Source organism: Syzygium oleosum, unplaced genomic scaffold (assembly GCF_021117445.2).
Source record: "Syzygium oleosum isolate NSW1041296 unplaced genomic scaffold, Sole_v2.1 Sole_v2.10, whole genome shotgun sequence".
Classification (NCBI taxonomy): Eukaryota; Viridiplantae; Streptophyta; class Magnoliopsida; order Myrtales; family Myrtaceae; genus Syzygium; species Syzygium oleosum.
Genome location: NW_026607494.1, coordinates 8,528,223 through 8,543,987, shown reverse-complemented (window position 1 = coordinate 8,543,987; position 15,765 = coordinate 8,528,223). Strand labels below are relative to the sequence as shown.

Below are 15,765 nucleotides of genomic sequence, written 5' to 3'. Positions count from 1 at the left end.
AAATAAGGCTTTCATGGTAACATCATACATGGATAGCTAAAGTAACGAGCAATGTGCTGGACTTTTCTTGATCTCCCTTTCCCTTTTCTGCGTTCCATTTCCAAGTTGCGAGTGAAATTTGTATGTCCACAAAACTTACCCTATTGAAGACTAGGCCCTACTTTCAAACCTAAGATAAATAAGTTCATCAGAAAAACCAGATATTCTCCAAAGGTAAAAAAAATAAACGCAAAATTAAACTAAGGCTTGGGAACGAGCTCCACCACATGCCAAGTCTATCGAGCAAAGACATGGAGGAACTAGTTCTACTTAACACAATTTCTTGTCCGGCACTATGTTAGCTCTAAGTGAATCGGGAATAAAATCCCAAAAACATCCTTGGAGTAAGGCACCTTAAAAATAGTAAAAATCCATCACATAAAGGTTATATGGAAAAAGAAATCAGAGCCAGCTTCCACAAAGCAAAATTCAGCGTTCTTGACTGCCAGCAGCACTATGAATCAGAATTAGCACCATGAATCAAAAGGATCTCACTTTCTAATGAAGCTAGTAAAACTACCAGTAGAACGAGTAAGAGAAAAAGAAACATGAAACCGGCAGCCAATTATAAACTTGCAAAATCACGGGGCACTAGGTGATGCACATGGCTTCATCCTGCTGCTGACGTTCCGGCGAAAAATTAGTTAGCAGATTTCAAACAGCGGGAAAGGTTCACTCAATAACCCAATCATCATTTCAGTGTTGTACTATCAAAAGTGTTCCGAAGATCCGAAGATATTTCATTCGTAAATATTTGAAAAAAAAATGTTTCACGAACCTTTCAAATGAAACCCTGGCAAAACACAGAAAGAGACAGACAGGACACAGGATACTTAAACCACAAACATTTCTTTAAGCACTTCAAACCTCATGCTAGGTTTAGCACATTATAGAACTGCAACTGGTGGGGTGGACCGTGTACAGATCACGAATTCAATAGCTCACTAAGAGTTTTGCCATCACAAATCTGCAAGAACCAGATCACATACATCAAAGTCCTCCTTCACGCAAGAACCAAGAGTTTCGCCATCGCAAGCATAGCACCATCCATCTCAAAACTTCAGCTCAAAGAGCCTTCAGAACTAGAGATACATTCGCCACGCCTAGAAGCACCATCATCTCTCAAGCTCTATATTCCAACATATGCTAAGAGTTCATACATAACAATCCCACCGCATAAACCTAAACCTAGAAGAGTAGAGAAATCGTATCCCTTGCTGGCCGCTGGCCACGGTAAGAAAGTGAAGAAGATAAAGAGAAAGAAAAAAAAAGAAAAAGAAAAGAAAAAATAAAAAAAAGTTTATTAAAAATTTGGAAAATATTAAAATATTATTATAAATTGTCCACATCAGTGCCGACCACGCCACGTAGAACGGCCAGTGTCCATGTCAGCGATTTTCGGCCAAAACTGGCTGTATGAACTCAATTGAAAAAACGTGAAAAGCTTCAAGACTTAATTAGCAAAATTGAAAGGTTTAATACTGAATTGGCAAAAGTGTAATAAGTTTTGGATTTTTTGGATAATTTTCCCCGATGATATACATGATTCGAAGGTAACTGATATAAGGAAGTATGTTAAACTAAGAATAAAATAAATTAAGTTAGTGAGGGAGAAAATTAAGTAAAGAGCTTCATGCGCTGGAAACTACACTATGATCTGAATATTTTATCTAACACTAGTCATTCTCCAGGTAAAAAGAAAAGCACACTATAAAAAAATTTCCAGGCAAAAGAATCTCACCAACCCCAACAACTCTTAAAGCTTTCTTAGAAGTGAACACCATGTGGAGAATGTATGCCATTCGGATCAAGATTTATGAAAAACGAAAGCTTCTCTATATTAGTAGGGTTTTCCTTCTCACAGTAGGACACTAACTAAATCGGTAATATATGTCTTTGTTAAGTACAATATTAGATAACCTGAGCTCACTTCTTCTTCGATATCCTCTTATTGTTGGTACCAAAAGAATAATAATAAACTTTGGAAACTTTGGAGAACTTTTTATTGAGAATGCTTTCTCTTTGGGGCTTCGTGCTTATGGCTTAATTTACTACTCATACCTTCATCCCTCTATGTATAGGAATTAAAGCTCACAAACGCCAACAACATTCAATAAAGAAGACATAACAACCACACATCGTTGATAAATAAAACAAAACAGCTATGAAGCCTTCTTGAAGTCTTTATGGCTCTTCTTTAATGCTTGCAGCCTTCTCATCCGACGTGCTCAATCTCATTGATAATCAATTTTATGTAATTCCAACAATAATTGCATCATGGTCATTGATAAACATGGTCATTGACCACAGCGTCTCCGTTATTGATAACTCGGCGACAAGATCACCGACTCCTAGCAGTGTCATGTCAGTTAAAAAGATTTAGTCATTTTTGGATGTCAACACTAACATAATCCTAACGTGCGAAAAACACAGACTCATTGGTCATTGCAATCTAATACGACTATATGCTCAAAGGGGTTCATCGACGTGACCAGAGGCTTGGCGGCTCATGGACGTGTCAAAAAGCAATCAGGGTCGAAGAGGATGGTGAGTTAGTAAGGTTGAAGCCCTGACGGCTCCTAATGAATAAAGAATTGGATAACTAGAGACACCACTTCTGAGATGAACCCCTGTATGGTCATCATCTAGTCTAGGCCGCACGAGTTTTAGATCTCCAGAAGACCAAAAACCTCAACACTTGTTAGTTCATGGTCATATATTTGAGATGGACGTGCAACTTTTTGGAAGGAAAGAAATGTAACATTGGGTATAGAAAATTATTGTAGAGAAACAAAGTCGGCCCTTGTTTCGGGCTCTACATTTAGTCGTGGCGGATTAAGTCACACCCATCGGACATAATTGATTTTTAACAGGGTAGGTTTGTAATTGAAAGAGATTACTGAAGTTGGATCCAATCATTTGATGCCACATTGCCAACCTTTTAATTTTCGAGCCATCATGGAGACACGACTAGCATTAGAGACCAATTATGACCATTTCGAAAAATTTTGTCGCCGTTAAGAAACTCTTTTAAGTGTTCTCGTGTGGATATGGCACCCACTTGGAGCTGGTGGTATTGTCCAGCTTGGGTGACGTAGGACGGAAGCGCATAGCAAAAGATTTGTTGAGAATCATAGAACGGATAGAAAATTAGATAGCAAGAGAGGAAGAAAATCACATAAAAGATAAGAGGAAAGGGAAAGACTAGCCAAAACTTGGCAACAACTCAATAAATCACAATATCAACATAATCAAAAAGCTAATTAGAGGAATGCATCAACACCGATATACATGGTGTGATCGGTAAAACTAATATCTTAATCGGATAACTAGTAAAAGAGAAATGGAACCTCGGTGTAATTGCCCAGAAGCCCTTTCTAACGAGTCAAGTGATGAAATTGCTTCACACACGGGGAATTGGGCTAAGCCCTTTTCCAATGAGTAAATGAACGAAACTGCTTTGTACATGGAAAAACAAATATCTGGATCTTTACATGAAATCATTAGTTCTTTTCCGTTCATGCTCATCGACATCTAAATTGACTTACCAAAGATGATAATAATTAGGAAAGTTTCACATCATCTCCCATGTAATCAAGAACGGTGCTTGTATTGGATTTCAGCGATTATTCCATCGTTGGTAATGGCATGTTTCGTAGGTGCGCTATCAATCCCTGGCCGGTAGGGAAGCGCTCGACGGGCATGGTTGCCTAAAACGAGAGCTCTATGTCACAATCTTTCCCCTTTTTTTTTGTAACCCGGGGCACACGGCTAGATTTAATGCTATAGCTTGATCACAATGGTCAGCAAAAACTCTAATCCAAAAGTTGGTCTTGGACGGCAATTGACTTACGAACTTCTGCTTTGATATAAAACTGATGTGAGACGAAAGCGTGTATCCAAACACTTGGGAAACACTTCAAAGCTGAGGGAAGATCTAGAGAGAGAAACTTTTATAACATGCGACTTTGTTTTTAGATCATGCGTAAATTTTTCAAATTGGTTCATGTAATTTCAAACGAACAAATGGCGACAACACCAGTTGTGACACAATTGGACCGCTATTTGGATTATATGAGAAGTACCACTCAAAGGCACATGGCTCGTAAGTTCGATAATTTACTCAAAATGTTGCATGAAATAGAAGAAGCATGAACCTAACATGGTGCAGGCTCCATTACTTCAAAAAACATCGAAACAGAATTGTCAAAAGAAACACAAATCGGACATAACACGAGCATGATTAACTTGAAAACAACGTGATTCAATGAAGTTTTTGCCTCTTATTTTTTGCTATGATCTAAAGCTTGCTAGGAACCCACTTGGCTTGTTTTTAACCTAAAACACCTAAAGTTTTCGCCAACATAGTAAAAGTTGACATGTAAAGTCGCATATAATTTTGCATAGTTTATTTGTAGATTTAGATAATTTTTTAAGCTTGAACAGAAAAGCAAAAGAAAAGTACTTTTTGCTAATGTTTAATCATAAATAAAGAAGCTCATATCAATACAGATATTGACCAGGTGTTTTTCGATAATTAGAGTGCTTGTGACTAGACTGATCAATGAGGGGTCTTGCACATGTGAACAGTAACGAAGTTTGAGCACTTTTTTTTGTTTATTACGTGTCAGAAATCTTACCAGTGTCCCGTTATTACAGCCGCCACAAGGATTAACTATTCATGTGAAAAAAAACATTACCGAGGCCGAAAAAACGAACTAACTATAAAAGTTCACGGAACTTAAGTACATTTAACCCTTGTGCATTTCATTACATGTATTCCTATTTTTCCTAACAACGAGGTGCTCGACGATTCTTCAATTCACCTTATCCGAGCTCAGGTTTGCGCTTGCTCTAGATGGCTCCAGGGGATTGTGCAAGCATGGGTACTCGTCTAAACTAAATTCTCGCGCGAGTAAGAAGGACAGATATATTTATGACTCGAATAGGTACAATGCAAGTCGTCCATCAATGTTGCGCTTGCTTGGTTTTGGTAAAATATCATCATGATAACTCTTACAGGATAACAAGATCCTGCCTAGAAATTCTTCCAAAGTGCCAAAGTAAGCCGAACAACTTTCTCAAAAAAAAGAAAAAAAGAAGCAAATTGCATTGCATATCTTGTTGTCCATCCAAGCCATTAGTCATGCATCTTATTGTCTTTTTTTTTTTTTGGTTGGTCGAATGCATTTTATTGTCTTCGCAGCATGAAACATGGTGCAAAATGATGCCGTAAGTATCGTATCTTCTTCTTGGTGCTCTAGCAGGCGGGTCTCAAAGGACATTGCGGCACGTACTGATCGCATAGTTGCGAGGCAGCTCGCTTGAGAAAGATATCCCGATGAACCTGTTTGTTGATTTGAACTACATTTATTAAGAAAGATGCACGATCTTAGGAAAAGCTTATGAAATGTTCCATCGTTGGGGCGTAGGTAGGGGCAAGTAATAGAACTATTCACGCATCTAACCTGTTGCATGAACTTAATATAAGAGAAATGCTTTATTGCATGTTTAAGCATGCCAACAGCTTAAATTTATGAGTCACTTTATTTCGTTAGTCGGTTGGAAGGAGTAATTTATTCATAGCCTAAATTGCAGAAAAAAGCCCAATCATTAACTCAATTTTCAAAGTTATCGAAAAAATGCCCGTCCTTTTATAATTTTCCCAAATATATCCCAGCATTAGTATTCCCGCCAAAGATAATGTTCTATAAAGTTCTATAGCTCCATGATTTCCCAGACGAGAGAGCTCAAGTGATACCGGAGTGAGAGCTTCCTCTTCGTTTGGAGGTTCTGTTTCGGAGTTTTGCTCAGGCTTCGAGTTAGGATTTTCGCCATGGATACTCGAAAGATTGCTGCGAAGAATGGCAAAACCTCGACCGCGGTTGATCGTGCTCGCTCTTCGTCGTATTCTCCTTTTATCTCGAGTAATTCACGATTTCGCTCTAGTTTGTCTTTGTTCGGGAATCGGGGTTGTGTTAGATGATCGTTTCCAACGAGTTTGCGATCGAGTGTTGTTTGCTGCCTTTCTATGTTTGTTCATGGGATCGTTGCGTTTGCGTTTCTTAATGGAATGGTGTCTATTTGGAAGTGATTCTTAATGTTTGTTTGTGCTCGCACTTCGTGGGATTCTCCTCTGGTTGAAGTAGTTCACCATTTCGCTCCTAGTGGTTTGTCTTTTTTCAGGGGAATCGGTTGTGTTAGATGATCGTTTCGGACGAGTTTGCCATCGAGTGTTGTTTGGTTGCCATTACTTGTTGCTATTTGCCTTCCGAGTTATGTTGCCGCATTTGCTTGTGCTCGCACTTCGTGGTATTCTCCTCCGGTTGAAGTAGTTTACCATTTCGTTCTGAGAAGTTTGTCTTTTTGTCTGGGGAATCGGTTGCTTTAGATGATCGTTGATGCAGCAATTTTGCATATAATACTAGCAGCATCCAGAAAACTATTTAGGAGGAATTCCTGCTTTCTTTTTTCTTTTAGGGGATTATACTTATGTTTTTAAGTTTGCTTTCACAGGAAAGATCGCTTTTTGTTAGGAATATCAACTATGAGACAACTGAGGAGGTTCTGCGAAGCCACTTCTGCGAACGAGTGGGGGAGAGGAAAATTCTTAGTGTCTCGGTAAATCCTTTGGGCCACAAAAATTGACGTTGCGTTTTTTGAGCCGCAGCTGTTGATTACAATATGGTTGTTATCTGCACTGATTGAGAAGCAGATGGTAAATGGGGAGCAAGTTTCCATGGGTTATGGGAGTATAGAATTCGACTCAGTGGAGACAGCCACCTGTGTTTGTCGGGATTTACAATGTAAGTCTTTCCTTATTGGTATATTAGGTTTATACTAAAGGCCATAATTGTCATTGTATTGTTTTTAGCCCTAAACCCTATGTATTTATATTGTAAATTGTTTCTTCAATGAAAGTAACGTTTGCCCAAACTCTACATGGTATCAGAGTGGTGATTCTCGAAGCTCGTCTCTCACGTCCCTTAAGCAATATCTAATCCTTCTCTGATTCGGTCAGATCGATTCGCCGGCATGGTTTGATTTCTCAGTGTTGTCGCTGCTTCCATCCAGCGGTCTAGTTTTGCTTTCTCGTCGAAATTCTCGAGATCTTGTTTGCCGGTGTTGATCTCTGCCTCCCGCGAACCTGTCTGCGATTTGCTGCATCCTCACTGATTCGCCGTTGTTGCTGCCTTGGTCCTGACGTTCCTCCTCATCGGTCGCCACAAGTCGCCATGGTAGACAATTCTCAAACCTCTTCAGCCATCGCTCCCGCACATGAGCAGCTGAACAGCCCTTATTTTATGCATCCTTCTGATAACCCTGGATCTAATCTCGTCGGCATGGTCCTTACGGGTGATAATTACAACAACTTGCGAAGTTACTGGGATGAATTGAATAATTTGGATCCGTTACCGCAATGCTCTTGTTCAGCTCATTCTATCATTACCAAACAACAAGAGAATCTGCGATTGTTTCAATTTCTCATGGGTCTCAATCCGAGGTACGCTAATGTTATTAGTCAGATTTTACTAATGGATCCGTTACCTAGTGTTGCACGTGCATATGCACTAGTTCTTCAGGATGAGTCGCACCGCCATATCCAATTGGATCGCCCACTGTCCGATCAGACCAACACTTTGCTTAGCACTCACGGCAACCATACTCCGCGGCCATACGCGGATTCCTCATCCCACGGACAGCCCGGCTCTCTTGGTGCTCCCGTTTCGTTCGCCAACCTGGCTAAACGGATGAACACGTCCCGCAGTCGAGAAAGATGCGCCCACTGTGGCATCCTGGGACATACACGGGATGTATGTTTTCGACTTCAAGGCTTCCCTCCCAACCACAAGCAACGTCGTGGACAGCCATCTACCTCTTCTCGGCCCACGGACAACAAGGCCAACCATACTTCCGATGTGGGACCTCCTTCGTTCACAAATGATCAATATAAGCAACTGATGCGTTTGTTGCAAGAGGTAAACATCCCAAAAGCCAACCTCTTAGGTAATGTTCTTGGCTTATATTCGAGTTCATTTAATTATGATACTTGGGTTATTGACACTGGCGCCACTAACAGCATCACATTTGAACCTCGTCACCTTACAAACCCGACTCATTATCCCTCTCCACATCCCACCATTGGGATTCCAAATGGTGTTGGTGTCCCTGTGACATCACACGGTTCGGCCCCTCTTACCTCAACTATCTCCCTTGACAATGTCCTTTGCGCTCCCTCTTTCAAATACAACTTATTATCAATCTCCAAGCTCACTCAAACTTTAAATTGCTTAGTCACATTTTTTTCCTAAATATTGTCTTTTTCAGGACCTCTTGACGAAGAAGATCATTGGTCGGGGCCATGAGCGTGGTGGTCTCTATTATCTGGAGATTCCTACCGAACCTGCTGTCCTCTCTATTGCAACTTCTTCACCTCAACTTTGGCACACCCTCTTAGGACATCCATCTGAGTCAATTTTATCCACTTTGCAACAAACCTTATGTTTTAGTCTAGCAAAACGATTAAGTCCATGTGATGCTTGTCATTTATCCAAACAAACGCGTCTGTCTTTTGCGTCTAGCACTATTGCTACTTTATGTCCCTTTGAGCTTATTCATGTTGACATTTGGGGATCTTATTCTCATTTTACACATCAGACATGTCGTTATTTTTTATCTATTGTTGATGACTATTCGCACTATACTTGGATTTTTTTGCTTACTTTTAAGTCCGATGCAATTAATTCTCTGATTCGCTTCTTTGCTTTTGTTGAGACTCAATTTCAAACCAAAGTCCAAAATGTTCAATATGATAACGGGATTGAATTCCTTTCCTCTCGATTGCAAGAGTTTTTTCGCATCCATGGTGTTCACCACCAGCGCAGTTGCCCTCACACTCCTCAACAAAATGGAGTTGTTGAGCGCAAGCATCGTCACCTGCTCAATGTTGCTCGTGCGTTGCTTTTTCATTCTAGTATGCCTCTTCATTTTTGAGGTGATTGTGTCTTAACTGCTACTCATCTCATTAATAGACTACCTAGTCCTCTCTTACACAATAAAACCCCGTATGACCTTCTCTATGGCAAACCACCTTTCTATTCTCATCTTCGTGTCTTTGGCTCATTATGTTACGCTTCTACCGGCCATCTTCACTCCGATAAATTTGGCCCCCGATCTCGCCGATGTGTTCTAATCGGTTATCCCACAAACCACAAAAGTTACCGTCTTTATGATCTTCAAGACCAAACAACTTTTACCAGTCGCGACGTCATTTTCTATGAACAAGATTTTCCTTTTCATCAAACAATCGACCATACCACAACAGAACATACCCCGGTAATTCCATTACCCATACCCGATCTTGGTGAAACCTCCCCTCCTCCCTCCACCCCGGTACTTGCACCGACCTCACCTCCTCAGCCCCTTGCACCCACAGCCGCACCATCACCCACTGCACCCGAAGCCGTGCCTCGGCCATCTTGGCCACGCCATCCACCTGGATATCTTCGAGACTACCATTGCGCTATTGTGGCCTCCGATCAATCCTTTTCGGACTATAAGGTAACTAAATCAGGTAATCTTTACCCTTTATCCAATTATTTATTGTAATCGCGTTTTTCACCCACTCACCGTGTTTTTTTAGCCTCCATATCCTTAAAGCAAGAACCTGAAACTTATGACGCTGCGTGTCAATCTCCCAAGTGGCGGGAGGCAATGTCTTCTGAGATACAGGCCCTTGAACAGAATGACACTTGGGAAATTATTCCTCTTCCTCCTGACAAATAACCCATTGGATGTAAATGGGTTTACCGAATCAAATATAAGTCTAATGGCACCATTGAGCGTTACAAAGCTCGTCTCGTTGCAAAGGGTTACACTCAAACAGAGGGGATTGATTATCATGACATCTTTGCGCCTGTTGCTACAATGGTAACCGTTCGCACTTTATTAGCTCTTACTTCAATTTGTCATTGGCCTCTCTACCAATTAGATGTAAATAACGCTTTTCTGCATGGTGATCTTGACAAAGAGGTCTACATGAGGTTTCCACTGGGTTTTCATACTAAGGGGGAGAATTTAGTCTGTCGGCTTAAGAAATCACTTTATGGCCTTAAACAGGCATCGAGGCAATGGTTTGCTAAATTCTCTTCTGCACTGCTTGATGTTGGTTTTCAACAGTCCAAGGCGGACTATTCACTTTTTACATTGGTCCATGGCTCTCTCTTGACCATTTGTCATTGTTTATGTTGATGATTTGGTTATCACGGGTGATGATGAAGTTATGATTCAACTTCTCAAGCGATTCCTTGACACACAATTTCGCATTAAGGACTTGGGTACTCTCAAATACTTCTTGGGCATTGAAGTTTCTCATTCTAAGTCTGGGATTTTCTTGTCACAAAGGAAATACACTCTTGATATTTTGTTTGACATTGGTCTTCTTGGAGGACATCCTGTTGATACTCCAATGGAACCCAACATACAATTTTCGGATTCCTCTCCAACTCTTAAGGATCCAGGTTCATATCGACGACTTATTGGTAGATTATTATATCTTAATGTAACTCGTCCAGATTTACTTTTTGCAGTGCAACATCTTAGTCAATTTATGCACTCTCTTAATGAAGACCATTGGAATGCCGTACTTCGCATTGTGCGGTATCTCAAGCATAATCCCGGCACTTGTCACGCCCAGTACTCTACCGGAACGCAACATTCCGTCGACGGTCGATTATGGTGCAACGCTCCCAGGAAGCATTGCCGACCCAATGCCCAATCAGAGATCAAACACATACGGAAGCCACGTATATAAATAAATATATACACCCATACAATAAATCGCATGAGACTAAGGATAGCCAAGCAATAAACAACGATCAACGCAGAAAATATGTACATACTTATATCACTATTTTAAAACTCTTTTACAGTGCTCCCAACAACTCAAATAAAACACCAACTCCTAGGAATAACCAAACAGCCACTTCTCCGATCTGCTCCGTCTCCACAGGGGTGCACGCTCAACGACCGCTGGATGAAATGCAGTATCCCAAAAAGTGGTGGTGTCCTCGGCATCCTACGGCTGGGGGTCTGAAAATGTTTCGGTTTACACAACCGTGAGACGAATCTCAGCGAGTATGACCCCCTAAACCTAGATTAGGCTAACATGCAATCTCCTGACCGGAAACAAACATTTAAAATCATAACACAATCATAATCATACAATTCTCTGACCCTGCAGGTTAGACAGTTCAATATGTAATAATCACGGGACATACGTGGCACACATTATCACACGTACGCCAATCACATGCTCATACACCGAGTCTCACACACTCGCATGCTATTCAATGCATGTTTATGCATGCAAATGTCATTGACATGTCATGCACGTTTCTTTGGCCCACTGGCCCACACTGGCACATTTGCCCAATTAATTATTATTACGACTCGAGTCATCAATTTTTCACGGCCCGGTGCGTCTAGCCTGCTTCAAAGTGCATGAGGCGCAGCAACCGATCTGGCCCAGTGTCTCTAGCCTGCTTCAAAGTGCATGAGGCGCAACACTGATCTTCTTGCGAACCAGAGCCTGCTTCAAAGTGCATGAGGATGGTCGCCTTCCGGACGTACCGGGCATCGTCCTGCTTCAAAGTGCATGAGGACGGTATCGACCCGAAGGTCCTTAGGTGATCACACAACTTATTATTATCTGAACCCAGCGTATAACGCTTCAGGGTATTTTAGGTGATCACATGCTCATGGCAGACACGCATTCTCGCACAATTTCACCACATGCCACACTCTTGGCATACACAATGCGTGTCCATGTTATGCAATGCAATGCACCACGAGCGCCAATGAAATCCAATCACTCAATATCACAGCACGTGCTCAATTGGCCCAATTAATACCGTGCGGCCCAACGTGCGATTCACAATTCAAACACATATTTCAAACCAATCATTGGCCAATCGCACTCCACAAAATCAGCCACACAATGTCACGAGAGATGAATACAAGCCAAGGCACTCAAGGTCGATCTCCCACACTAATATACCAAACATACTCATGCTCGATTTAGACGCATTCAACTCATCCTCAATACAATCAATTTATTTCCGTTCTCACCCAACCCATTCAACATTAATTCCGCACATTTATTACAATTCAATGTAATGCGCCTAAGGCCCGCCTTGGCAAATTAGACTTAGTCCTCATTCTCATTGGTACTGGGTCAATAGATAGGATTTATATAAGTCCTAAATAACCCCTAAAAATGCCTAATTACTTGCCATCAACCAATGACTCAACTAAGTACTCAACTTGGACAAATTGCACAAATTCGGTACTCAATGAACAGTATCAGGGGAGGACACATTTTGTCCACTAAACCACAATTAAACACCCTCATTAGGCTCTAATCTCAAACTCCAATCACCCAACAACCAAATACACTTAATTAGGCCTCAATTAAGTCCAAATAACACTTGAATTGCCTAATTTCAAGTCTTGAATCATTGAACTCAATTAGTGCCACACTTAGACAAATTTATGCAATTTCGGTACTAATGAACAGTACCAGGGCAGATTAAGCCTTAGTCACTAGTTCACACTTAAACAATCACATTAAGGCCTAATCACATACCCTAATCACCCAACTACCAAAAACACTTACTTAAGCTTCAAATAAGCTTAATTAGCCCCTAAAATGTCCAATTCTAAGTCATTAACCATTGAACTCAATTAGTACAAAACTTAGACAAAAATACACAATTTCGGTACTCAGTGAACAGTACCAAAACAGGGGCTGTTTTGGGCCTTAATCCACCATTAAAACATCTCATTAGATCCTAATGACCCATACAAAACATCACACGCACAATTAAACCTAATTAACCCTCAATTAGGCCTAATTAACCCCTAAAAATGCACAATTAAACTAATTAAGGGTTTAGGGGTTTATACTCGCCTATTAACGACTCGGGACGACGGGAACGGGCGGTCGATCACCGACGCGCGATAAGGATCGACGGCGGCGTTTCGGGTGCAAGCCGGCGGTCCGCGGCGACGCCGGCGGAGGCGATTTGCTGCTGGTTTTGTTCTGTTTGGGCTGGAAATGGGACTGTGGATGGCCGAACAGGTGAGAGGAAGGTCCAAGGGTGCTGTGGCGTGCGGTGGTAGGTGGGTCAGCCAGCCTGGCCGGCTGGGCCGTTCGGCCAAGTGAACAGCACTGCAGAAAATGCCTGAAACGTGAACTCACAGTAACTAAACGGAAGAGAAGAAGAAGATTTTCTTCTGGGAAATGACCGAATGAATCTCACGAGAGAGAGAAATGGTCTGGTCCAAGTGAGTCAACAATGGGTGAGTGGATTCCAAGTGTCAAGATCTAGGGCTATTGGACAATTTTGCCTTTGATCCAATGGCTATAATTCCTTCTTATCCAATTATTTAGGGGTAAAATGGTCATTGGTCCTTAACCCAAGCTGACCAGACCTGATTTAGCCCTAACTCACCTTGGTTAGTCCCCTAATTAAATCCAAAATTCGGAATTACCAAAAATGGGTCCAAGAGCATTTTGGTAATTTTTCAGTCCCAGGTCAAAATTCCAATTTTCGCACATACGCATTCCATATGTGCGTGGCCAATATAATATGGCATCGGAATCGCGAAATTCACTTTTTAAGCCCCCGAAAATCGACTGCAAAGTTTCGGGAATAAAATAATATTATTTTTCCAATTTTTGTCGAAATTCAAATTTTTGTCCAAAACGACTCCTGGTATGTATGGCCACCCAAAAATGGCGTTGGCCTCGAAAAATAACCTCAAACGGCCTCCGAATCCAGCCTCGGTGCTCACAGGGGCAAAACCGTCATTTTTCCGGTCCCGGGGCGAAATTCCAATTTTTACTCGGACTAACTCCAAATGTATGTAGCCAGCGTGATATGACGTCAGATTCCCAAAAATAGTCTCTTAAGCCTTCGAAAATCGACATCGAAATCCGGGCTGTTACAGCACTGGTTTGTTTTTCCCATCCAATTCTACTCTCCAAGTTAATGGTTATACAGATTTTGATTGGGCATCTTGTTCTACATCTCGACGATCTGTTTCTGTCTACTGCATGTTTCTTGGTTCTTGTCCCATCTCATGGCGTTCCAAGAAACAAACCACTGTTGCCCGTTCCTTAGCAGAAGCTGAATATCGTGCTATGACGTCTGCCGCTTGCGAAATCACATGGCTTTGCACGCTTCTCTCGGATCTCCACGTCAACACTACCAGTGCTGATCTTTTTTGTGATAATAAAGCGGCCATCCACATTGCCACTAATCTCGTCTTCCACAAACGCACCAAACACATCAAGATTGACTGTCACTTGGTTCGTGAAAAAATTCAAGATGGCACTTTGCGCACTCTTCATATTCCCGGTCACTCCCAACTCGCGGACTTGTTCACGAAACCGGTAACACGTGATTTATTTTGTACTTTTAAGAACAAGTTGTTGACATGTTTACATTCACCAACTTGAGGGGGAGTATTGGTAGATTAGGTTTATACTAAAGGGCATAATTGTCATTGTATTGTTTTTAGCCCTAAACCCTATGTATTTATATTGTAAATTGTTTCTTCAATGAAAGTAACGTTTGCCCAAACTCTACATTCCTTTTTTCTTCTCGATAAACTTCCATTTTGTAATATGCTCATAATGCATTTGTCTTCTCTCCAGAAAACTGTCTTAGATGGGCGTGCTCTTCTATTGCAACATTGCCAAGGAAAGAATGCTGAAGCTGATTCGACCACCACGTTGTTTGTGGGAAACGTTCGACCTTCGGTAAGGGAGGAAGATTTAAGGGAGCGCTTCAGCCCATTTGGAAGGGTAAAGCATTTGACACTGCCGCCGGTGCCTTTGGGAAATAAACGAGGATTTGCATTTGTGGAGTACGCAACGGAGGATGAAGCGCAGAATGCTCTGCAAGCTATGGCCAACACCTCTATGCATGGATGGCCTCTGGTAAGTCATCTTCAGTTACTTACTTTGCCGCGTGGCAACGTGCAATTAAACTTGAGCTATAACTGTGGTATTCAGGTCGTAGAGAGAGCGAAGGAAAGCAAGAAGAGGAAGCACGGCCATCTGGAATGAGGAGATGTGGATGACATGAAGATCAAAAGATTTCAAGTGTTTTAGAAGTTCTTGGAGTTGAACCTTAGGCAAAGGTGCTATGCTGAATGCTCATTTTCTCTGTACTAAGTCTGGATATTTCAGGCTGACATTCTTTCCTTTAATCGTGGCAGAATTATGGACGTCCTCATTTCACTTAAAACTTCACGTCCTGTGTATAATTGACTCGTGGAGTAGTGTGGTTTACTTCCCTGAGCTGTCTAGGCTGGAGGGATTTTCTTTGTCTTGTTTGAGATGTCTACACAGGATTAAGCAGGGATTTCTTTTGAGATTGCTTGATGTCATGTAAACCAATTGAAGTTGCCTTCTAGTGCATACTTCCTATTTAATTCCTGATGCAGAATTTTTTTCAGTCGAAGAGAAAGAGTTCGGTTCTTTGTTTCTTGGATCCTATTGGGCCTAGCTTTGACTTTGGCTCTTCAATTTTTTCTGCCTGTTTTTGTCTCTTTGAGTGAGCCATGTAAGATCCTAGGACTCGTTCTATCAACTGCACACCCCCTGGAAATGAGCGAATATCTATCTCTCTCTTATGATTATGGGATGTCAAATCT

At 41.5% G+C, this 15,765-nt stretch overlaps 1 long non-coding RNA gene across 1 annotated transcript; it reads left to right on the top strand.

Moving 5' to 3' along the window:
- Positions 1-6,741: 6,741 nt before the first annotated feature.
- On the top strand, positions 6,742-15,563 carry LOC130139041 (uncharacterized). Its single transcript, XR_008817282.1, has 3 exons — positions 6,742-6,845; positions 14,762-15,046; positions 15,122-15,563. It is a non-coding gene; the product is annotated as an uncharacterized LOC130139041 (long non-coding RNA).
- The last annotated feature ends 202 nt before the right edge of the window (positions 15,564-15,765 follow it).